Below are 26,603 nucleotides of genomic sequence, written 5' to 3' on the forward strand. Positions count from 1 at the left end.
TTTTTTTTTTTTTTTTTAGACAGACGATCATTAAGTTGCCCAAGTTGGGCTTGAATCCTGCCCCTGCCTCCCTGAGTGCTGGGATCACAGACATGCACAACCATACTCTGCCTATTATTACTATTTTAAGTGAACATAGGTGAAGATGTAGAGAGATTTTTTTTTTCAGGTTGTTCATACTGGTTACCAAACGGCAGAAGAGAAAGATGAAAGAGAAGGAGGTAAACTAATGCTTTGCAAAATGGAAATAGTATTTTTAGTAAAAGCTAAAGTGGAAATGTAGAAATTAATGTTTTAAGTTAGATCCACAATGTTATAATGAATATGGAAAAATTATATAGGAGTGTAAAGAATTAATATATTGATTTAATCAAGTGTTGGTGGTTGTTATCTGAGGTTCTGTGGTTATTTCAGTGGTGTTATTTCTAGCAACTATTTTGCAAAAGGGCCTACTATAGCTCCTGGCACATGGCTGTTCAATAAACGTCAGCCATTGCTATGATAATGTTATTCTGAGAGCTCCTTCTCCAGCAGCTTCCTGTCCTAGGCTGCTTCCAGTACTTCACGGCAGCCTTTCTCCTGAGTTCCTCGTACCCCACCTGCTGAATGTTCCTGTTGGCAGAGTCGTTTTGGGACTACGACACTGAGCAGTCAGGAACTGTGACAGTATTGAGATGGGAGCTTATGTTGACGCTTCCCCGTAGGTTCGATGTAATCACAAAGATTCTGATGAGAGGGAGGCGTGTGTGTTTGTGGGTAGAGGGGGCTCAAACCTAGGTGAAAGCAAGGTGATGTTGGAAGCAGACATCGGAGCAACACAATCACAAGCCAAGGAATGTGGGTAGCTTCTGGATCTTAGAAAAGGAAAGGAAAGGACTTCCATGGTGTCTCCAGGAGGAACCCTAATACTAACTTGAGCCCCATAAAACTCATTGTAGACTTCTGACCGCCAGAACTATAGGGGATAAATTTGTGGTGTGTTAAGCCACAAATTATGATAACCTGCTACATCACCAAGAGGAAACTAAACAGGGACCTGGGCTAAACATATCTTAATGTCCTAGTTTGCTGCCTAATACTGTTTTGCATGACTGGAACAGAACATCACATTGTTTTTGCTCCTTGAATTACTGTATGAACAAATCTTAATCTCTACTGAGGCACGCGCCTGCTTTGGGCATGCAGAGGCCAAGACTTATGCTCAGAAGGGCAACTGTTTATCTGTCTGTATATGGACAAACGACAAAAATAAGAAGACTAGGAGGAAATACACTGATATATTAATGAGGAAATATTAACTTATTTCCTACCTTGATCTTCTGTGGATTTCTCCAGACACTTCCTTGATACGAAAAAAACAATTTTAAGTGAGATAGCCTAAGTATTTATGAGGTTTGATAAAAAAAAATATGGTGGAAAAACTTTTAGAGAAAAATTTATTACAATAAAAGACACAGCTATTTACTCTCTTTGAACACACTTGTCCAATCATTCCTGCCACTTTCTAAGCAGTTCTTGACATCTCTTTCACGAGTGCCTTTAGTTGCAATGTCTTGACTGCTTTGATGTTCTCAACTGAATTGAAAACATCCCTTCTCATGGTCATGCTGACTGTGGAGAAGAGCCAGAAAGAAGTTTCATGGTGCTAGATTCAGTGAATGAGGTGGATGAGGACACACATGATTTGTGAGCCTGCCATTCTGTGGGATGTTAGTTAGCAACAGCATTCACCATAGTTTTGATCTTATCTTGTAAAAATTCTCCGGGAAGAAGACTTTCAGACTGCTTCAGAGAGTGGCGAAAATGAGAGGATAAGTGTGTTCAAAATGAGAAGTATTTTGAGGGGAGTTAATGTCAATGTGTCTTTACCTATAATAATTTTAAAAATCGAAATATTAACGATATTTTTATCACACTGTGTACACCACTGTCTGGCACTCCAGAAGTCAGTATAAGGTTAAATTGTCCTGAGCTGGAGGTGTCGGGAAAAGTTCTAGTAGGGAGCAGGAATCTGAGCAAGGCCAGGAAAGATTGGCATGTGATGGGAACAGGAGCAAGCAGAAGGTGTGCCTGGCAAGGGGCCGGCGAGAGCTGAGAAAAAGACTGTATTTTCCTAAGTTATTAAATAAGCCCATTTGACTTTAAAGGAACATTTTCAGAGAATGTAATAATTGTACAGAGAAAATAATAATTTATCATTTACTTTGTGCTGAATACATACCAAAATATTACCATATTATATCTGTTAATCTTCCCAATAGTTTCATGAGAAAAGCTCTAAAATTATCCTAAATAAAGAGAATGTAATAGAAAAACACAGATCGTGTGTGACTTGTCAACAAGTAGTACAGATTTGAATTCCAAAAATCACTCTAGAGTTTATACTTGAAATACCAGGGAGTTTCATGTCCTATAGTTATATAACACATTACCAGAGACTTAGCCTCTTAAAACAATATCCTCTTATGATACCATTTTTCCTATGGGTCAGAAATCCAGGTGGGCCCACCTGGTTTCTTTTGAGGGTCTCTCAGCCTACATTTAAGATGTTGTCCAGATCAGGATCTTGTGTGGAGACTCTGGGCACAAATCAGGTCACTCAGGTAATTGGCTCCTTGTGATTGTAGGACTGAAGTTCCTGTTTCTTTGCTGGCTGTTGAATCCTCTTTATATTTCTAATGTTGTACTTCCTCTTCTGAGCCTAGCTAGAGAAAACTCTCTCTACCTGGGCTGGGGATTTAGCTCAGTGGTTCCACTGCCTGCCTTGCAAGCACAAGGACCCGAGGTCGATCCCTGGATTAAATTTAGCCTGGATAATCTTCCTTTTGATATATGACATAGTGATGGGGTTACAGCCACTCAAAGGGAAGCAAATCACACAATGATGAGGGTCACTGGCTCAGGCTTGAACTCTACCTACTGCTACCAGGCTGACTTCAGCTTTCATCCTGGCAAAGGAGAATGGCTGGTGGTTTGACAAAGGGATATGTGTTCCTGCACGGTGGGTTCTGGAGAGATTACTGGCCATTCCTACATAGTGGGGACTGAGGTGAGAAGAGAGTGCAGACAGAGACCCAGAGACATGGAGGGATGTTTGCAGCTGGAGGGGTGGGCTCCTGCAGAGAGGAAGCCAGACTGGAAAGAAATTAAGAAGAGAGACTCACCACAGCCTAGTGATTCATTCTGCAGGACTCTTGACCTTCTGGAATATTTTCCATCTAGTATTTCATTTGCTCATCATTACACACCTGTGAAGCAGAGACATTATGCTTTGCATTTGACAAATGAGGAAACTGGCAAGTCCCCGAACATCTGTGCTTCAAAGATCAAACTCTGGATCCATAGCCCAGGTCACCAGATGTGCCTGCTCTTCCTGGAGCTTAGGAAAAGGGCGTCATATGGGATAGATTTATGGCCTTATTGTCAGGTGCCAGCTTGTTTCTGCCATCTATCCCTGTCTGGGGCCTTAAGCAGTCAGTTTCTTCCCTAGTGAAACTTGGAGGGGGATAAGATTGACAGGTGTGCGTCAGAAGATGGGAGAAGTTCCCTTCACACTTCTGGACCCTGGGCACCCTTAGGCAAGCTGTTGAAAAGGAGGGTTGGACAAGAGGACCAAAATGTTTTCCTCCTCCTTGTGGGGTAGGTCTAAGGAGAGTGAGAGGAGTTGTTAAATGAGTTATCATTTCAAAAAAGAAACAGAAAGGGCAAGACAGGGTTCACGGAGCCTTATATCATGAAAGGAGTATGGAGTAGTTCTCTGTCACATGTAGTTTATAGATGAGTTAGGTCCATCCAAGAAAAAAAATGAGGCACTGAGAGATGCAAGAAGGAAAAACAGCCACTCCCACTCACAAAGCCAAAATTCTCAGGTTTTGTACGTGGACATAAGTGTCCTATAACCTGTGCATACTGTCCTAGAATCTGCTTTTGTGGCTGATCAAAACTGATAACAGCTTTTGGAGGAGAACCTTGGGACCAGTGGGAGGAAATGAGTTGAATTTACAAGGCTCACTTCAATTGGTCAGTTCCAGGGAGATCGCAGGCTTTAGAATGGATCCACCTGAGTTAGTGAAGCCAGTGTCTGCCTCTCCCAGCAGATCCCCGCAGAGCCATTCCTGGTGACCCATGGACTGGCCCCAGGCAAGCCCAGGAGTGGCTGCCCCTGTGCAGGGAAGCAGCCCAGACACTGAGCTGCCCATTCTTCAGAATCAGAGTACTCAAAAAAAAAAAAAAATACATTAAGAAATCTAGCCCTGTAATTTTAGCCCTCAAACACTTGCATTTTTTCCAGTCTGCCTGAATGGGAGAAAAAGCAGAAAAGAGAATTTCAAGTGGCATGTATTGATTGGCTTAGCTCACCCTAAGAAGGCATTCTTACCAGCTCTTCCAAATATAATTTATTCAATAGTGAGAAAGTAGTTCAATTTGAGAGTGACAACCCTTAGGAGCTGCTTTTTCACCACATAAATTATATCAATATCATTTGTCATTTGTCATTCTCTGGAAATCACTGAGAAAAGCACAGTTCTTGGCACCCAGGAGGCAAGCAGCAAAAGTTACTGAATTAATGAGACTTTAACTGGCAGGTAAATTTAAAGTCCAGAGGCCTGGGAAATTCCATATGATAGGAAATGAGTTGAGTTTACAAGGCTTATCCCATTTGGTCAGATCGAGGAAGAGCACAAGGTTTAGAATGAGTCTGACCTGGGTTCCAATCCTGCCCTTTTTAGCTCTGTGAGTACATCACACCTCTGAGCCTTTGTTTCCTTGTCATTAGAGGGCTGCACGTTTGTTGGGCATGCTGTGAGAATTTGAACAGATGCTCCCCTTTGAGTGTGTCTGCAGGACCTGAACAAAGCAAAGGCATCCACAGTATACTTTAGAGTGAAGCTAATAGATCCTGTTTTGCTGGAGACTGGGCCTTGACTTTCCATAAGAGGGGTAGCCATGTCTTGATCCCACTAAAATACTTGTTGAATAAAAAAAAGGTGAAGGGGCAGGGGTGCTCTCCAGGACCTCTTTGATAAGGGTGCTAATTACATTTACGAAGACTCTACCTGTAGAATTGAATCCCTCAAGTTCCCATCTCCTAGTACCAACAATATCAGGGGTTAGGAGGTCAGTGTATGAATTTGGAGGGACATTAAGTCCACTGCAGTCCCTGATAAATTTGATGAGCTTATCTTTAGGGTCCCAGATACATTATTTTTCTGGCCTTTATTCTCTTACAGTATTCTCAGGAAGAGAATAATTAAGTCTCAAAGCAGACATGGTAGATGAGGGTGGAGAAGAAGAGACAGGATCATTTAGGGTAGGGAAAGAGCCAGCTGTCTGCCTATCAGTTCTTTTGGAGTTGCGACATTTACAGAAACTAGCTTTACAGATGGGGTTCATTACAACCCACAAAAATTTAATGCCATGAGAGGGAAGACAGCCAGAGAGCTTGTATTTTTCTTACTTCATTCTCACAACTAGATAGGCAATTTGTTGCTTCTTGGGAGCTGTGGCACCTCCCAATAGAGTTAACCAGGCTGAACGTGCCACAGCTCAATAGGGTAACTAAGTGAACATCCAACCAGGGTCCTCCCATTCCACCACCACTCCAGGACCAAGGCAGACTGAGAGATGAGCTCTACTTCCCAAAGACCTGTAAACTAGCAAAAGGACACACAGAGTTCACACGTCTTTGTGCAGGCTGTTGGAGCTTATAAGCATGGATGTTTGGAGATGAGAATTCTACTTTGGCTATGTAATCTGGGGAAAGTTCCTCTTCTCTCTGTGCCTTAATTTCCTCAAACATATGGGAAGAAGATGGATCAATCTTATAAATACCCTTAACCAACTACTAACCTGTGTCTTAAACAGAGACAGGTTGATTTAACTATTACAGTCCAGGGCTGATGGGGAAGCTCACTGATATCATAAGACCTAAGCCCTATCTTTCTGCTTTGCTACCCTTAAAGTATTGGCCTGTGGTGTCACAGTCACATGATGGTCACTGTACTGCCAGATGTCATTTCTCTGTTCTAAGTAGGTGAATGTAAAGGGTAAATGAAGAAGAAAAGTTTATACTAGTGGGGTCTGGCTCAACCAAAGAGGGAAGAAGGGCTTTCCTGGAAGCTTATGTGTCCTTAGCCAGAACTGTGCCCATGACCACTGGACTGGAAGATGGATGGGAGTTAGGCCAGTCCAGTGTGGGCTGCAAGGCCCATGGGAGCTCTGGCCAGTCATCTGGTCTCATAGTGGCCCACAAAGGTGATTCTCTGGGGAGATTCCTACAAAACCCTATGGGACTGTTCAACTTCATTAAAATGCAAACATTGTTTGCTTGACCTCCAGTGAATCTTCAGAGCCCAGTTCAGGGCTTGGTGCATCATAGGTGCATAACAAGCATTGCTGAGTGAATAAATCTTCCATCCATACATTTGCACCTCACTGGACTGGGGTACTCAAGGAGATGAGGGGTTTGAATAACTGGATTTTTTTGGTGGCCCGAGAGTGAGTGTAAATCACAACACTGAGTGGCTTCTATATCCAAGGCTCCAAGGTGGAAGAAAATGGTACATTTATGTGTCATGGTTAGGGCATGCGGAAAACAGATGACATATCAGGGTAACTGAGGTGCGTTTAAATAGAGGACTATTTAAAAAGGTACGGCAGGGTCAGGTGAAGCCAGCAAGAGGTGGGGAGTCCTTGGGCTACTAATACTGGGCAGTTGTTTCTACCTCTGGACTGAAAAGGCAAAGGAGAACATGAAAAAGAAAAAGAGGGGCAGCCACATCTGGGTCTGGAGCAGCAGCTGGGTCAGGATCTGGGTCAGGAGCTGTGGTCTTCCATGGTGAACACAGTTACTGGTCACTGCACACTGCCATGGGAGGGAACGGAACCCAGAGCCAACGGGGGCAATGAACTGCCCATCACTCTCCTTCCATCCTGAGCATTTGTTAGTGTGTCTCATTTGCTGCATCCGGCAGGAAGCAGGAACACAGCAGGAAGCAGGAAAAGGGCAGGGAGGAGAGGACCTCATGCAGTTACTGAGGTTAGACTCCAGCACAAAACAGGGGAGAGGGGGAGAGTGCTGTGGTGTCCTTATAGTAAGAAATATATATTTGTCTTTGTCCCCACTCTTGGCACAGAACCCCTCCTTAAAACTCTTGGAATTTCCTAAGTGACAAGAGTGATCCAAGTGAGTGATAATAAGCCCCACTCACCAGGTCTGAATTTATGCTAATAAGATGATGTTTGGACAGGCCCTTAAGGACAGGAGATTGGTTGCCAGGGAAACCAACACATGATTAGAGGTTCAAATTTCAGCCTCACTCCCTGACCTCCTGGAGGGCGAAGGGGCTGGATTTTAACTGGATTGCCAAAGCCCTATGATTTCATCAGTCATGACTATATAATGAAGCATCCAAACATACAAGATGCATCCAGGAGGTGAACCTGGAAGGTGCTGGGAGGTGATACACCACCCCAAGAGGCCAAGGAAGCTCCACCCCTTCTCTATACCTGGCCCAATGCACTTGTTGGGGCTCGGAGAATGATACCCTCCCAATAAGATAGTTTTGGCATGCTGAGCAATTTTATCCAAAAGAAATTAAAAGTCCTCAAACTAAGCCCTTGAACCTTCCCTTGTTTCTGTCCATCCCAGGTAAGGGGAAGATTTTTTGCAATGTCTCCTTACCTGGATCTCCTTAACTAGATCCACCAAGTGAGTAAGAAGGCCTGGCCTTCAGTCTGTGGCCCTATTGGTAGAGAGCAGAGGCCTTAAGATCTGGGGCCTAGGGAGAGTCTTCTTGTTGAAATTTAATTAACCAGAGATGATTAAACTCACATAGAAGGAAAGGCGGGAGTCTATGAAAACATCTGAACACACCTGTCACATACCCTGTCCTCTGAGTCCCATAGAAAATGATCTATAAACCACCGTCTAAGCTGCAGGTCAAACAGACTTTGTCCCTACCTACTTTATTTTCTCTAAACATATTTGGTTCCCCTAAAAATCATTTACTACTTATTTCTCTGACATTCTCCATTCTCTCCTGCCCCAATAGAGAAAAGGGTATGTGCTTGGCTGGTAGGCTAATCATGCTATGTGATTGCCTCCAAGCAAGTAATTAATTTGTGTGTCTTTTCTCCAACTGATCTGTTTTTGTCATTTTAGTTCAGTGTACCTTCAAAAGGCAGAGGGGAAATTTCCCTTCTCCCTTACACACCTCTTATTTGACTACCACAGCCTTGCATTACTGTAACAAAAATACCCAAGATTAATCAACTTAAAAAGAATGCAGGTTGTTTTCTGTGGTTTTGGAGGAGTCAGTTGGCCTGATAGTTGGTTGGCCCTGTTGCTTTTGGGCCTGTGATGAAGCAGTACACCATGGTAAGAGCGTGGGATGGAGGAAGCTATGCACCTTGTGGTAGTTGAGGAGAGAGAGGAAGGGGGGAGGGGAAAGGGGTAGGGAAAAAGGAGGGAGAGGGAGACAGACAGACAGAGATGAAGGGCTAGTCCCAGTATAGCCTTCAAAGGCACACCTCCACTTGATGGAAGACTTCTAATTAGACTCTATGTCTTTAAAGTTCCAGCATCTCCCAGGAGAAGCTCAAACTGGGGACCAAGCCTTTAACACACAGGCCTTTGGGGGTTTTCCAGATCCAAACTATAGCAGACTGTTGTGAGTTTCATTCTTTTATAACAAACTGATAATCTAATAAGTAAGCCGATTTCCCGAGGCTTGTGAGCTGTTCTGGCAAATGACTGAATCCTGGGAAGGAATCATGGAAACTTTATAGTCAGCCAGTCAGAAGCACAGGTGACAACATGGACTTGCCAATGACCTAGGAAGTTGGAGGTAGTTTTGTGAGACTGAGCCCTTACCCTGTGGGATTTGAAGTTACCACCATGTAGGCAGTGTCAAAACTGAGTTCAACTGCAGGACATCCAAGTCGTGTCCACCAAGAAGTGGAGAATTTTCTGAATGTGAGATTCATTCCCCTACATTTGGTCACAGATAGGTTGTGTTAAGTAGAAGTACAGAGAGAAACAGTTTTTCCTTTACAAGTCACATGAGCATCTAGAGTGGGAGGCAAATGACAACGTCCAGAATAATATACAAGGGGAGATTGAAAAATACAGGGAATGCTTAAATTTTTGAAAATTAGTATAGTAAAAGATGCACTGCCATTAGTCCCTCCCAAAATAATCCCCCCTTGCTTCAAATTCTGTCATTCTTGCAACTTTCTGAAGCAGTTCTAAAAGTTCCCCTTTGTGAATGTTTTTATGAGGTGTGATCAAAACTACGGTGAACGTTGCTGCTGACTGCCATCCAATGGAAAGGCAGTCTGGTAAAAACATTATGCTCTGTCCTCATCCACCTTGTTCACCAGATCTGGCACTGTGTGACTTCTGGCTCATCCCCAAAGGCAAAATGACAATGAAAGGTAAATGTTTTGAATCAATTTAGTATATCAAGGCAGTCACAAGAGCATAACTAAAGATAGTCAGAAAAGAGGACTTCCAGAACTGCTTCAGAAAATGGCAAGAACCATGGGATGAGAGTGTTTAAAGAGAGAAGGCTTCTTTTTTTTTTTTTTGGTTTTTTGAGACAGGGTCTCACTATGTAGTTGAGACTGACCTGGAACTCACTATGTAGCCCAGGCTGGTCTTGAACTCACAGCGATCCTCCTGCCTCAGCCTCCTGAGTGCTGGGATTACAGGTGTGTGCCACCATGCCCAGCTGAGAAGGCATATTTTGAGGAGGATTAATGACAATATGTCTTTTACTGTAAAAAGCTTTTCTTTAAACACACTATGTTTTACGAGCATACCTTGTATAATCTTATATTCTCAGGGTTACTCAAGTTGAGCATTGCTGTGCCTACTTTCCTAATAGCACCACAAGTGCAGAGTAGATCGGTCACTTGCAGAAATTCACAGGGCTGGAGCCCATAGTGTCTGATGCCCATTCCATTCCAGGCAGCCTCCTAAGGAGAGAGCCTGCTCTTCCCTTTGCTTCTGGACTCTTGAGAACAATGAAAATAGGATGGGAAAGAACTGTCTTTCCCTGTGGGAGAATAAATTCTGAGAGGCACAGGATTGAATTTGGGTAAGAAGAATGGGGATTTTCCTTTTAGAGAAGAAAGAAAAGAGCATTGGAAGTCATTGGGCTGAGTTTGAGGAGGGTCCCCAACTGGATATTTATTGTTTACTGAGTTTCTGCTTTGGGCCAGTTACTTTGTTATGTGCTTTATAAACATCACTATCATCCCTCCAAGAAACTTATCATTTCTATTTTACTGGTCTGAAAACTGAGGCACAGTGAATTTAACTTATTTGTTAAAGCTGGAAATAGAGTTCAAAATCCAGGCTAACTGCAAAGGCCAATCTCTTCACTTTAGTGGGTGCCCTTTGGAAGCCTGCACACTGACTGCAGCCCTCTTGGCTCCCAATAACTCTGTAAAAACATTAAATGGATAGAGAAAACTTTTTAGCAAAAACCTACAAAATGTCACAATGTAAAATGATTTCTGCTGTCCCTAACAGCAGTTTGCTTTGTTTAGTTCAGAAACAACAGTCATCTGAGGCATCTAGTCTCATCCTGAGATAACAGGGCACACCAAGACTCCTTAGCTCAAAAGTTTTGTAAACCACATGATTATAAAGATGAAAAGAACCACTGTAAACTATGTTTTCCTGACCAGGAATGACCCTCTCCTGGGCTAGAATCGATAGCTAGATGAATCTTAAAGGTAAACTCCCACAACAAGGAAGTGTTACATCTGGGCTGATAGTTAAACAAATCTTAAACTCCCACAACAAAGGAGTGCTACATCTGGGTTGAAATTCAACTGTCTCGTGACCTTGATTTGTATATCAGCAATGTATACTGTGAGAATGAAATGTAACCACCTCAATGAGAACAAGGCTGTAAAATCCTCTAAAAGAAGGAGTTGTAGCCCAGTACTTGGTTGATCAGGGCAATGCTATTAAGTGTGATTGACCTTTGTCAACAAAATAAAACTTTCTGTTATTTTACTTCCATTCTGCTGCCTCTCTGTGCGTCACTTACCAATTCCTTCTGAACAAAACCAGAAGACATTATTGTAAAATTGGATAATTTCACATAAAACATTTTAGATATCTGATTTTTTTTGGCAGTACTGGGGATTTAACCCAGGATGTTGCACTGTGCTATGTCCATCTCTGGCCCTGTTTTATTTTGAGATAGGGTCTTAGTAAGTCGACAGGTTGCCCAAGCTGTGCATGAACTCGCAATGTTCCTGCATCAGCCTCCCAGAATGCTGGGATTACAGGTATGTGCCACCATACCCAACTAGATCTCTGACATCTATTGAAATGTTGGAAAGTTGGAAGCCCTGGGCCTATATTTGTGGATGGCAATTGTTGCCTGAAACTGAATGCCAGCTGCTCTTTTTAGATGGGAGATTTGCTCTCAATTTTTGCCACAGTCTCTGCTACTCTCTCCTTGTGCTTAATACAGAGCCAAGAACTAGATGCCATTTTTCATCTTCCCTGGACAGTTGGTTCTTCTACATTTAGTCCACTCCATTCGTGTTGCCTGCCTGGTTTTAGCAGACACACAGCTGTATCTCCAACATGCCCACTTCATTAACAGTACAGGACAAACTGCTGGGGTGAGAAACAAGTATTGGACCCTTGGTTTATATGTAGGTCTGTTTCCTTGTTTGGTTTTTGGTACTGAGGATTAAACACTGGGGCTCTGTACCACATCCCCACCCTTTTTGTTTATTTTGAGCTAGGGTCTCACTAAACTGTGCAGGCTGGCCTTGAACTTGTGATCCTCCCACCTCAGCCTCCCAAGTAGCTAGGATTACAGCTGCATCATCAGATGCAACTCTCCCTATTAACATCTGCTTTCATGTTTTATCATACACTTGATATATTAATAAATAGTCAAAGCTATACTTTATAACTAAGTCACATATGGGCACTGGAGGTGTTTGTTCAGAGTCATTTTTCTGATGGGTCTTCCAGATAGAGTTTGAAGATCACCACTCTCAATCCTTACTTTATACAAGCTGTGAGACGCTGTGAAAATCCCTTGGATTTTTTGGTCTGGATATATATATAAAAGATGGATATATTGATACTGTTTTTATTTAGAAGCATCGTTTCAGAATTCCAAACCCCTGGCATTCTGTGAAGAGCTAGCAGTAAAAGCAGAAAGCCTCCTTGGCAGGAACTAGGGCACAACATGTAGAGCCTGCTCCATTCACATTGGTGGGCAGTGGTTGTCCACAGGGTGACTTGAGAGCTTCCTGTGGGGTGAGGAGTTATGAAGCTGGGCTGCAGGCTGACCTGGCCCAACCCCTGGCACAGCACTAGGGATTGATTTTCAGGATCATTAGTGCTGTTGATGCACTCCCGGGAAGACAAGTCCTTGCTCTCACGAACAAGCAGCCGCCCCATTTCTGCTCACCTTCCCCTTTCTTCCAATCCTCACCTGGGCTTCCTAGGGAGAACATTTCCCATCCCCCTCAACTCCACTTGCCTCCTTTGTCCTTGGCCTCATTTTAGCCTGAGAAGAGTTGGGATTTGAGCAAGATCAAACTCAGGTGAAGGTGTGTGCTGAATGTATGCCCTAGTTATGGTCATGACAAGGCTACCTCCACCCTAAGGGAAAAGTGGCTCTGAGACCAGGAGTCTGGTAGCTTCTCAAGGACAGGTCAGTCTGAAAGTGGTACACGCAGGTTAGAGGAGACTCTGAATGCTGGCTCTGTCTCTGAGACAGGATGCTCCAATTCCTCACTTTTTTCATCTCAACTACTAAGGATGATTTTAGAATGGCTCAAATCTCCAAGATACAGAAATGTGACCTAAGTCAGAAATGAGGATGACCAAATGTCCTGCTCTTCCAATGACCACAGTGGCAATGCTAAAACTGGGACAGTCAGGGCAAACTTGGACAATTGGACATCCTAGATTGAGCTGGAATTCAAACCCCAGAAATCTGTCTCCAAATCCCACAAGCCAACCTGCTCTCATATAGCACCTTGAGTGAGGGCAGTGGGCCATGGTGCATGTGCACTGAACAGGTATTGAGTTCTGGAGGAGGAGAGAAAAAGATGAACAAGTTCCCCGTGTCATTCCTCTTTCTGCCTAGGGGTGAAGTGAGCAGAGTAAAGGGGGCGGTCTCCATACTCATGCTGTTTGTAAGAGGAGACTGCAGCAGGAAAAAGGTCAGAGCTTGTGTAGATCCTAAACTATTTGTGGAGCATCTGTATATCCAGGATTTTAGTCCAAGCTCTTGTAAAGTTGGTTCTGCAGAGACGGTAACCACTGTTTTGAGGGCTCAGAAAGCTGGTCAGTATCTGTGGGTGAAGGTGGTAGAGCCTGCACTCGACCTTGGCCTGGTGTGGCCAGTGCTTCTAGCCAGTCCAGATGAACTTTCTTAACCCATGAATCATTCCAAATTATTACTGTTGTAACTCAGGAGCTGAGAGGGATGGGAATAGGTGGGTGGGAGATTTGTTCAGTGTCAATCTTTCTATGCCTTTTGAAACTTGACTTTCCATTATTTGTTGGCTGGGTTCAAGGCAGGGAGAAACCAAATTTCAGGGTCTTATATTTCCAACTTATTAATATCCAATTAGGAGAGATCAAAGTTGTTAAGCACAATGGAGGTGTTTGTAGATTTCAATTATCCACCAGAACCATCCACCTCCGACTAAAACAGTCTATGGCTGAATCTCATTCAGAAAATACAGGAGGCAAAGATTCCCTGAGGCCTGTCTGAGCCTTTGTGTTTGGCAAGAGGGATGGAGTTGCCATATTCTGTGGAAATTCTGGGTTTAATTTATCAGTGTTACTGGATGTAAAGAAAAAAATTGTGTAGCTCTTTCAATACTGCCTATGGGCAAGCACCAAAATTAAAATCTCACTTACAACACATGGGGGAGACCAATAAGTCATTTAAATAGCTTTAAGTAGCGTGAGACCCTGATTGTAAAATACTACCTCATTAGGACAGTGTTCCAAAGAAGAGATTTTCCCTTAGCCATGAGAATACAGCCTTCTCATATCACTGAAAATTCATTCATTCATTCCATAAACACCTATCGAACATCTACAGGCTAGTACTGTTTTAGGTGCTGTGAGAATATTAAGGAGAGAGTAAGTAGACTTCCCTCATGGGATCCACAGGCCACTGAAGGAGATAAGACATACACAAAAATTAGCACCAGTCAGAGGGAACAGAGAACACCAGTCAGAGGGAACAGCCCAAGCAAAGATCATGCACACCTGTGTACTAGGGTCCAGAGAGGGACCTCGTCTGGCTCACAGTGTGGGGACAAAGGACTACAGTGTAATTCCTGGAAGGAACAAAGTCTCTCCTGATGTCAGGTCTAATTCCTTCAGATAGAGCGATGTATATGCCAGAAATAAGTCCCAGGAAGACCTAATTGTCAACAATGAGTCAAAGGTTGATAAATTAAACCCCCCAAGAATGAGACAAAATTAGGAATTGCCAAAGTTAGGGCACAAATGATGAAGTCATAAGACAGGATCAGAGCTTAGTGTGGGTTGCAGATCTAGTCCATTTCATGGGCAGAGCTGGAATCCAGCCTCGAGGTGGGCTTTGAAGATAGAAGGAAGTTCAGGGATTGGAGAGAATAATCCATGGCATCATGGCAGTCAGCTTTTCATTTCTATAGCAAATACGTGAGATAGTCAACTTAGAAAATGGAAAGGTTTATTTTGGCTCACAGTTTTGGAGACTTCAGTCCACAAACATTTGGCTTTGGGGATTGTGGTGAGACCACACATCATGGTAAGAGTGTGTGGCAGAGCAAAACAGCTCACCTCATGGTCTGGATGGGTGGGTGGGGCAAAAACAGCACAGGGAAAGGGCAGAGGTCCCCCTATCCAGTTAAGCACACTCCCAATGACCTAAAGACCTCCAATAAGGTCCCACCTCTAGAATACTCTACCACCTCCCAACAGCACCACCCTGGGGACTAAGCCTTTAACACGGGCCTTTGGGAGACATTTAAGATCCAAACTAGAGAGGAGGCATCCTGAGCAAAGGCAGCGGCCCGAAGATGGGAGAAGAGGGAGGCAGAAGGTGAGCCCACTGTCCTGAGCAGTACAGAGGCTCCTACTCTTTCTCTGTCACTCAGACAAGCAGACAGATAGGTGAGATCAAGAGCAGACCAGGTTTTGAAGGTAAACAGATCTGTGTTGGGTTGAACTCCAGTTCACTTATTTACTCAGTGATTTATTCCAACCCTCTGCCTGCCTCAGTTTCCTCCTCTGCAGAAAGGCCATAACAGATTCCTTGGTGGGGTTGCAGTGAGGACTGCCATCTTACATCAGAGTATTTTAGACATAGGCTGCACTGCCTTCTGCTTTGCAGCTCAGGCAAACTCCCCCCTGCCACTGGAAAATGAACCAGCACCTTCACTCTGAGCTACATCTCCAGACTTTTTTTTTTGTTTTATTTTGAGACAGGGTCTTGCAAAGTTGTTAACTTGCTTAGACGGGGCTCCTGCTTCCTCCTCAGGCCACAGGATCAATGCAATGCAGGTCAATCGAAGTACTGTCTCCAAGAAGAGAGGCTGGACCTGATCGAGACTTTTTGTGGGAGCGAGAAACTTTCCAGAAGCCCTGGTGGGTGCTTACTTTTGAACCACTCAGGACAAAAGGCATGGGACTTACCATACAGTCTAAGGTTTAGACTAGTGACAGTGAACCTTTTAGAGCTTTCAGTAATGCATACCTTAGGTTAGCCATCCCTGGTTTAGACCAACCAGGTCTGGCCTGGCACAGGAAGGCAGGGTGGGATAATGGAGGCCCCTGGGAGAGGGCTGCACGCGTTCAAAGCCTCAAGCAGAGGGGGCTAACATAGAGGGGTTAGGCAACCTCAAGTGTCTGCTTTAGCAAAAGCTTGCAAAATGCTGACACATAATAAGTTCTCAGTCTATGGCAACTAACACTGGAGCTTGGGCAGATCACCAAAGCTAGCTCTCATGTGTGGCAGGCACCACCATCTAGGCTGAAGGTAGTTTTCCTTAATTATATTTAGAGCCATTAAACCTGTAAATAAAAGGGAGGGGATAAAATGAAGAGAGATTCTAAGATAACTGGAGTAGCTCAGAGGGGTTGGTATCAATATTGTCACATTGTCTATACAGTCCTCCTTTTCAATCCATATTGAATTTGACTTTTTATAACCTATAATATGAACCCCTTCTTCTCCAAGGTATACTAACATATTCGCTTTCTGTTTAGGCCTCACAACCACCCTGGACTCCTGCAGAGAAGTCACAGAGTCCTTCCTCTGGGGGAAGTTGGGAGGGTTTTGCACTTGGTGTGCATGGGTTTTGTGAATCAGGTAGGGATCAGGTTGTCTGGGTACATATCTCAGCTCCAGCACTGCACAGTTGTGTGAACCTGGGGAAGCCAGTCTCTCTGTGCCTAAGAGTGACTTCCTCATCTAGAAAAATAACAGTACCTCACTCTTCAGGTTGTGGTGAAGATGAAAACAGATGGATTTCCTCTGTCTGAGAGCCTGTTGAAGATACAGTTTTGAACATGGGTAGTTTGGATTCTTGCCACTTCCTGCCACCTCCTAGAAAAGCAGAATATAAAGCAGGGGTATAGGAAGGGAAGAAATGTAAAAAGTACAAATTCCATAATTTAAAGAAATGATAGTTATTGCCGTCTAGCAGAGCAACAAGATATAAATACATGACAACATATATAATCAGGTTAATTGCTGAAAAAGGTACAATTGATATTAGGGCTGAATTATACAAATGTTTGCATGTGTGAAAATCCCCGAACACATACGGACTTTAATTACTTCATTGGCATGGAAAATTCCAGCTCTGCTGCTAGTAGCTATAAGATTTCAGGGAACTTTCGTCAACTGTCTGAACCTCAATTTCATTGGCTGTAAAATGACACTAATAATTTCTTTCTTCCAGAAAACACCACCTAAGGTAATGTGTGTGAAATGACTTTAAAAATTGGAGAGCACAGTACTTTTTGAGGTATTTCACAATTGTAACTAGTAATAACCCACAACAAAAACATACTCAAAGGCAATGTGAAGACGGACACTCACAGTGTAAAAGACCAACCTAAAGAATGATCCAGAAATACCAAATACATCATGTTTTTCTTGAAAATGAGGCCTATAAGTTGGAGACATTTAACTTGCTTTCTGAGTTTATATCTTTTTTTTTAATCATTATCACTTTTGGTCAACATGGCATCTTATCTTGTTAGAGACCAGACAGAAATTGGTGGCTTGCTTCAGACAGGAATCTTGAGGATCCAAGCTCCCGGATTAAGGTGGCTCTCTTTATGAATATATTCTCTGGGCAAACATGGAAACTGAATTAAATCTTCATTGTGGACAAGGGAGATCAATGCTCTGTGGCCTGGGCTGTGCAAAGTCTTACTACACATAGGGAAGCATTATTTACACCTGCAAGTTCTGATCCCACCAGTCAAAGTTGCTAGCTCCTCACCTCAGGTTCATTCACAGGATCACAGCAGAGATGTCATTCTGGGTTAAAAGCAACTAATGTCAGACCCCTGCTGGTTTGGGCTGGTACTGCATGGGGGAACATGATTCCTATTAATGGGGACATTGGCTACAGGGCCAAAAGCAGACATGCAGGGCAGAGGGTTCAATCTTGCTTCTTTCATTTATAGGTGCCTTTGTGCATCAAAAGTCATCCTGAAATGAGAGAAAGAAGGAATGTCAGGCTTGACCTACAATGGAGAATGCTCTTTGAGGGGCCTATAATCTCCCTTCAGGACAGCTATGTGTTGGATCTGCTTGTCCCACAAACTCACTCTTCATTGCATAATAACTTTACTTTTTCCAAAATGCTTCCATATTCATTGTCTGTTTTATACTCTAACCTCTTTGGGGCACAGTGGACTTCTCAGAATAAGAGTAAAGCTCTTCTTGCAGGTAGGGATCGTGATCAGTGCTGCTCATTGGTAACAATCAGAGGTAACAGGAATGAAGTTAGAGAGCAGCAAGGTGGCTAAGGGACCTGTGTCCACTCCCAACCTGAACCATGAAGCAGACTGGAGGATTGGGGTTAGGGAGGCACAAAGGATAAGAAAAGCCATTATGTTTCTCTGCTTGAACATGACCCAACAGACGAACTTCTCATTTTTCTCTCATAGCAGAAAGCTCTAAAGGGGGTGAACTAATGCCCAAAAGTCAAGGTCTTATGGCATTTTTTCCACCCTACTGGTCCATGACTTAAAAGTTACAATATGAAGATAAGGTTGTGCTAGAAACCAGGGTATCTTTTAACCAAGTTCCTCCACCTCTTCCTCTTCAGGGCTGTACTTCTTCAGTGTGGCTTAAATGACGCAAACCCACTCTTCTCAGTAAAACAAAATCATCATCTCATTAGCATCCCAGAGAATGTCCTGTGATTGCAGGAAGGAAAGCTGTGATTGCCACTCTAAACGCAGAGACCATAGTGATTTTTAGAAGCATTGTTGGCTGGCTGAGCAAGGAGTGAGAAACCCACCTTTGATTTTCTGTAGAGTGGTCCTCCACACGGATGGACTCTAAGATACTTAGCTAGTCCCTAAGCTAGTTGAGGGATATTTAGGTCACTGTCTTATTTCTGTCATTAAAAACCACAACATGTACATTCTTATGCAAAAATCTAGTACATGCATTGTGTTTCTTTCAGTTACAGATGTCTAGAAATGAGACTAGATATTGCAAACTTTCCTTTTAAAAATCTGTTTTGATACTTCACCAATTTATAATAACACTAATATTGGAAATAACTATTTTATTCCTTGAGGGCAATGTGCCTGGCACAATATTAAGCACTTTCCAAACATTATCATGTTTGATTCTCTCATGCATCCAGTGTGATATTATTCCCATTTTATAAAGGAGAAAATGGAGGCACAGGGCATATAATGTTACTTGCTTAAAGTGACTTAGTAAAGGTATTTAGCCTCAGGTATTCTGATCCAGAATATATACTCCCATTATTTCCAAGAGGAGCCATCTCTATGTATGGGTAATAGGAAGCTCCTGGGCTTGTTGAAGTTGATCATGCCAATGGGAAAAAGAAGCCAATTAGAACCACTGTACATGTCAACATCTTGAGCCTTCATCAACAAATCTTTGAGTTTGATTTTTGAAATGAAGTTGAAGGTCACAGAAGCATTTTACCCCAGCTATGTCTATGCAACCCCTTTTGTAAATGCCTAATTCAACCAGTCCAGGAGCTCTATTTAACCCTTGCTGAATAACACTGGCCATCTCTGTGTTCTGTCTCATCAGTACACAGTATTATGGAATGGGATGGAGGGTTGATCCAATTAAAGGCCATAGTTGGTTTTGTGCATTCTTAAAAACAGGGCCATTTATAGGTGTGAAACAACATGGTGAGAACTGGGAACCACTCTGGCAATAGCTTTGTCCAAGGATGCTTATTGTCTCTGAAGTACTTCAGATGATGCTTCTTTGTCCTAGGTAGAAAAAGAGTAGGAGGGAGCTGAGGAAGGGAGTGAGAGGGAGGAGGTGGGGCAGGAACAGCTGTCCCAGCAAGTGGGGATATTTATTCTTTACCACTGCTAAATCCTTCTGTTACATTCCAGTGGGTCTAATAATCTCCTAAGAAAATACTACCCTGTGTATCTTCTTACTTGTAAGGGCATGAACTCTCATGCCCATGATCAAAATCATGTGGGGAGTGCTGTTATCTGAGTGTCACACACATTTTCTATGTGAGGAACAGGTCCTCACTAAATTACCAGCCTGACGCCCATATGCATATGACACATGACCCAGGTCCCACATCCCAGTCTGCTGGGATGGGGAGCAATGGTCGTGTAAAAACATCACCAAAATTGTAATGCAGTGGTGAAAACTGTGTAGAAGAAGAAATACTTTGAAAGCCATTTGGGAGTGGGTGGGTTATGACCCTCAGAAGGATAGGCTAACAGAAAAACAGATAGTCACTAAACTGTATTGTTAAAGGAGGTCGGGGGTTTTGTTTCTGAAAGTGGTACACAGGTAGAGATACAGCCTCCAACACCCTCTCCCATCTGCCTCCATTCTGTCCTTTAAATAAACGTTGACCCAATACTTAAAGAAGAGCTATGTGGAGGAGTGCCAAGTCATTAATCCTGCTGATGTGCATACCCCACTCAGTGGCTCTTCCCACCCACATGCTACTGCCTGCCATAGGATGTCTGTGAGGGCACCTGAAGGTTCTTCTGTGTCCTCCAGGCTCACATGCTAGAGATGGCATGAGAATGGTTTGTGGTCCACTCCCATCTATGCTGAACTTATATCTCAGGGTCCCAGTCTAGAAAATGGATGTCAGTGTTTATCAGGGGTGAGAGACCACCAATGCACAAGGCTCACCTGGTACCTTCATCATGCTGTGTCCTCACATTGTGCCATGGATACCCAGGTAATTATCACACCGAAGCTTCACAGTGCACATGAAGATATTAAAAGCTACAGGAAGTTCCTTACAGAAGAAAGTGTTTTTTAGTCTACTAGTCTATTTCCCAACTTACTTGACTATAATTTTTCATATTTGTGCACACTTAGGAGAAATGCTACTTTCCATATAGTCTGTTTATGAATCCGGTTCTCCTGACATAACCCCAGCATTTGTGCACACACACACACACACACAGTCATGCACCTAATGTACACGCCTGTGCATACACTGTGTACTCACCTATGGACACACATGTACACATAAACGTACATGCACAGAGAGGAAAGAAGGCAAGAGAGGAAGCATCTTCACGTTCTTGCTGTCATTTCTTACTTGGCTAATAAGAGCTTACAATGTTGGAGCTGGAAAGCACTGAGAATCCTCCAGCTTGATTGATTGTACTCCTGTTGTTAGGAGTGTGGCAAGAGAGAGCACAGCCAGCTAAGGGTCCCCGTACCTTGTTAGTGACAGAACAGGGACAGGAGTTAGATTTTTCCAGCTCTCTTCTGTCTTCTGGGAAGAGCGGGTGGTGGCCGCTGCTTCAGATACTCATGCTGGGGTAGAGGTAGCTAAAGGTGTCTTCTAGTTTTCTGCATCTTGATATAGTGTCTGGAGCAATTCTGGATCTGAAAGGGAGTCAGTTAAGTCCAGAAGTATCGTAAGAACAGCTATTCTGAGTCCAGCAAATGTGTCAGCCTTGCAACACAGGAGCAAATAATATAACCTTCAGAGTTTCAGACCTTAACCATGCGAGAAATAAATACATAGGATAATTTGAATGCCTTACAAGTGATACGAAAAGTGTTAACAGGGAGATGTGGTAGGGGGGCCTCTACCTCATCCTAAAGAGGACTTCGTTTTGCTGTCATCGGCAGCACAGTAAATAGTAATTACTAGCAACAACTTTTAAGTCCTTGCTGTGTGTCAGGTGCTGTACTAATCCCTGCTCATTCAATTCCTTGGTTAGTGAAAGACAGAGACAGTACTAGAACCAAGTCTATCTGTTTCTAAAATCCAGTATTGATAGCAAGTTCGTTCATTTTTCCAAAAACACAGATGGTACACTGTTCTTCTTCCTAGTAACGCAACACTGGGGTTAAGTGCTTCATAATGTTTTCTCCCAACATCTTTAGTCTCAATTTTACTTTCGGCTTCATTCCATTACTCTTAGGTCTACCCGTTAGAGACCCTTTCTTCCCCCATGAACACATGCAAAATGAATCACATCGTATTATCTAATGCCAGTCGTGTTTATACCAGAGAAGGGAAGTAAGTTTTTAGGAGTGAAGAATTTGTTTTTCCATGCTGTTCCCTCCCTTGGGGGGAATCCAAATACTTTTTCTGAGATTAGACAGCATGTGTGGTTTTGGAGCTGAATTGATGAGAGGATGGATACACACCACACCTTATTTATTTTCTCTTCTATAGAAGGATCTCAGCTGTCTTTTCTCCCAAATTGAATTTTCTTACACTTGAAGAATGATCCAAGCTGAGAAACTTCCCAAACATCTGAAATCAGAGAATTTGTGCCAGGAATCCATGAGGCTCATGGTTTCCAGATGGAGAGACCGGAAGAAGAGGAGGCGGAGGAGTGGAGGAAGGGGGTGGGAGAACGAAAGGCAGGGGGAAGCCTGAACTCTGGACCACTTCTGACTGCCTCGTGAACTGAGCCAGGTCTTTCATGTGCTCTGCAAGCCTGCCATTGGACAATGTGCCAGCCCTGAGGATAGACAGCAGTTGCGCATGTCCTCATGAGACCGTGCCAGCGATTATTAGAAAGTAAGTCACGGTGAAATTGTCTTTGCTGAGGGCAGTGACGGGCCTCAGCAGCACAATGTAAAAAGAAAGCCTGTGGCTTGGCTATCAGGAGGAGCATAAACACTCCACGATGGATTTTCTTACTATCCTAGAAAAGGCAGAAGACAGTTACTTTTAGAAAAAGTAACTTCTGTCTGCCATTTAACCATATACAGTGGCAGACTACCAGGGGACTTAGTTCTTCCTACACATCTTGACCTCATGCCAGAGGTGGAGAAGGCCAAACAGACAACTTGTAATGAGTATGCAACTTTGTTTTAAGTATAGTTTGGTCATAAGAGGGCTAGATATGATCTCAAAAGGAATACCTTTGTATCATTACATAAGCCAGTATCTTCTAGAGGAAATATGAGTTTGGGGGAAACTGGTCAATCTACTTATAAGCAAATGGGAAACTGGCTTTAAGTATTAAGAAATTACACATTTAAAATTTTTAATTGATGCTTAATTGTTTATATCTGTAGGCTATAGGGCCATCATTTGATACTTGTGTGCTTTAGCCATTGTAAGAATAAAATCCTGTCATTCGCATAACATGGTTGGAACTGGAGGATATTGAAATGTCAGACATAGAAAGACAAATCTGTTCTCACTCGTAGGTAGAAACTAAGAAAGTTGATCTCATAAAAGTAGAAAGTAGAAAAGTGACTACCAGAGTCTACGAAGGTTAAAGGGTGAAGGAAGCTCAGATAATGGATATCAATATAGTTATACAGGAGGAATAAGTTCTAATCACCTATAGCACAAAAAGATGATTATAGTTAAAATAATTTATATATTTCAAAAAGATAAAATACCTATTACTATTGTTATCAGTAGTTTATCATTCCCCTTCTAAAACCAATTCTAATGCTCCCACCACCATTACTAACATCAAGTCTAAGAGTGATCTTTTCCTTCCCTGTGGTTCTGCCTACTTGGGATATGTTGAATGTGATACTAGGATATAGCCATACAGTTGGGTCCAAAAGGTCTCAATTTGTGTGAGGAGAAACCAAATACAGAAAAGTTGGCTCCAATTAACACCACTAATCTCCAGATGTCCTGAAAAAACTGCACAGCAAATGGCCACCCTTAAGTTGGATATTTGGACTCAGTGTTTTCAATAGCTAAGCAACGCAGTCACTTCTTCCTAACCTGATCCTCTGCCTGAGACACGAAAGTGCTTAACTGTTCTCTGGCTAAGGGAAGCAAGTCAGCAGAAGTGAACAAATTCTGTAATGTCATGCATTCAAGAGACTGCTTAACTCACCCTGAGACAGGAAGAGATACTGCCTGCCTCCTAAAGCTGAGCAATGCCCAAAATTTATGAACTTCTTTGGACTATGATGTGAATCGGGGGTACAAGCCAGATATGATCATTGGGAAAATGTGGATAATTTCCCTCTCCTTCCCCCTCCATTTTCTATTGCTGATTGTACTGTTATGAAGTAAATTATGATTTAATTCATTCTGCTGGTAAGGGTGTTATGAAATGTTGGTTGCAATGAAGTCATAAAATATATTTAAGTGAAAGAAAGAAAAGATGCCTAGTCAGATAATGTCACAGATAAATGACAAAGCTCAGTGAGCAAAAGGGCAGGCATGGAAAAATCCTTGCCTACTTACCAAAGGGAATGCAGCTAACTTGATATTTGTATATATAATTGACATGGGATGTGACTTTACAATCATGCATGCTGAAGCAGTGCATCACAGGAGAAAAGACAGCTCCAGTCACACCCTTCTGTATTATTATTTTTTAAATCTTAGAGTCATCAGATCAGAGCCAGGTTACCACAAAGTGCTCAATGACCTATGAGAAATGAATCATGTCTTTATTCCAGGGCTTAATACACACATTACATCACTGTTAGAAGCAAGTAACTCTGGTTAAGGGCTCCAACATAGATTAAGGTCAAAAGTGTCCCTGGAGACCAAATTCCCTAGTGAGAGACTGCTACATAACTCCATGTTTGCTCTGCTTCTCAATTCCTCCTTCTCCTAGCAACAACTAACCACAAGCTTTCCAGGATGGTATTGTGTCTACATAAGGCTTATTCTTTTTAAAACAAAGAGCTGGAGAAATATAAGTTGAGAATCTGTTATTACAGGTTAAATGGTGTTACACCCAACTTGTGGTGAGGGTCTAGTTTCTCTTTATTATATTCCAATTTTGTTGTAGTGACTATTGCCTAAAATAAACGGGCAATCGACAGGGGCCTGGAGATAACAGGAGTGCTTAAGTGATTTTTATAGTAGCAGTATTTGTTGCAACAGAATTTGACCTGTATTCTGGTTATTAGTTTCATTCATCATACTGAAAACTTGGCACTTCTATTGTTCATGGCATTATATGCAAAGCACTGTAGCATGAAAGTCACTTATGAAGCTGTGGGGGGAAAAAAACCTCTTAAACTCTAGAGGCTCACAGAATAAAACCTCAACCAGGGAGATGTATTATTTTGCTTAGCAAAATGTTGTCGATTGTCAAAGGTTTATTCCTTTTAATTCCTGAGGTTATTTTTACCATTTGTGATACAAATACTTCTTTAAAAAGTTTTACCACTTGCAATATAAACATTTCTAAAATATTTGCAATAGAAATGACTGTTCTGTTCTGAGCATAATTTGGGTTTATGTGGGACGTGAAGGGTCATTATTTGACCATAATGCTATTGTCCTATGGCACAAGAGGCTCTTTTGGCACTAGTCCACACCTCCAGCAGGACTTCTGGAGCTCTTTATTACACTTCCCTTGTCACTTTTTCTTTCTTGAAACTTCTCTGGAAGTCTATTATTTCCCTCACTTTGCTGTAGGTTTGGAAACTAGACAGTAATTCAAAATTGTAAGGTAAGAACAAGTATGTTCTGAATTTTCCAGTTATGTTTCAGCTACTCATTGTCAGAGAACTCGTTTGGGTTTTAGGTTCAGGCAATGTGGACAGGGGAGCTGATGGCTGAGCCATATAGGTATGAATTGTTACTGAATCCTGCATTATCTGGTGGCTGTGATGGCTAAACCCACTAAACGAACTTTGAAAGTTTTTTGTCTTCTCTTTCCAAGAATATGAAGCTAACCTAATGAAAAGCTGGAGATACCTTCAAGATGTTTAAATTATAGACTCAAGGGTAAGAGTTGGCTGACTTTTGAGATTCTAAGACCATAGCAAAAGAAGCCATAATGATTTAGTGGTCTTATTATTTATGGCCCTAGAATAAAAAAGATAAAGCAAGTCTAATAGTTCAGTCCTTCCGAAAAAGTTACAGGGTAGAAAAGAATTTCACTGCTATCTTCAGCCTTCCTCTGAAAGTATAATGCACTTCCCAGGCTGTACAAAGAGGAGCTACCAAAGGGCCAATTTGTTTTCTGGAAGGCCATACTGCATGTGGGGAAAGGACAAGGGAAAATGATGTGATGCTATCAATACATGATGGAATTAGTATAGCAAGGAGAGGAAAGATGAGGAACAGAGATTACACAGTCTACCAGAGTTTAAATCCTTGTTTCCCAATCATTAAGGTATAATCTTGGTATAGTACTTAATTCTCTAAATATTCCTGAGCAGTAAAATGAAGGATGGTACTAGTGATGTGAGAATTAAATAAGAAATGTGTAAAGCAACTAGGAAAGCATCTGGCCTAGACAAAGAGCTCACTAGATGGTAGCTATTAATAATAAAAATGATTGTTTTAAAGCTGGAAATTGCAATATTTAACAATATTTAACTCAGGTTAGCCAGTTACTGACTTTCAAACAATATTTGTTTGTTTCTTTGCTGTGACATCTTCTTTTATTGAAAGTGGTAGCCTGACTTCCTGTTGGGTGTATCTCACTCTGGGGCCTTGGTAGGGCCAGGAGATACTCCAGACAAACTGCAATTTCACCCTTTTATGAGTGGAAAGGAAATGAGGCCATGTGCAAGTTGCACTAATAAAAGATCAATAAAAAATGAGTTAATTTTCCAAGGGAAGTATAATGAAACAAAAAGGGCTGGGGCAATAGGATGTGGTGCTGAGGACAGGCACCAGGAAGAAGGGAAGAAAATCTCCAAATACATTGTGGTTTGTTAAAACTCTGAAGACTCCCAAGTGCTATCCTGCTTGCAGCACCTAGGGAGGAGGAAGTAGGGCCTAATGACTGCTACAGGAGACAGACAGTCTGCTGTCCTGAGCTTTACCAGCATGACTTAATGGATGACCTTGAGTGACTAATCTACCTATCTTAGGCAAATTTCCCAAAGCTTTCATTGTCCCCAGCTAAAAGGGTCGGTGAAAGTAAATTTTTATGAAATTTACAGTAGGGTCCA

The 26,603-nt window shown here is 42.5% G+C and overlaps 1 long non-coding RNA gene across 1 annotated transcript; it reads right to left on the reverse strand.

The window, feature by feature from the left end:
- Positions 1 to 3,212: 3,212 nt before the first annotated feature.
- Positions 3,213 to 17,608, reverse strand: LOC117283490. Its single transcript, XR_004514474.1, has 3 exons — positions 17,518 to 17,608; positions 16,494 to 16,610; positions 3,213 to 3,248 (listed from the first exon to the last, which is right to left on the reverse strand). It is a non-coding gene; the product is annotated as an uncharacterized LOC117283490 (long non-coding RNA).
- Positions 17,609 to 26,603: the final 8,995 nt, after the last annotated feature.

Source organism: Fukomys damarensis, unplaced genomic scaffold, assembly GCF_012274545.1.
Source record: "Fukomys damarensis isolate Sample0158 unplaced genomic scaffold, DMR_v1.0_HiC HiC_scaffold_27, whole genome shotgun sequence".
Classification (NCBI taxonomy): domain Eukaryota; kingdom Metazoa; phylum Chordata; class Mammalia; order Rodentia; family Bathyergidae; genus Fukomys; species Fukomys damarensis.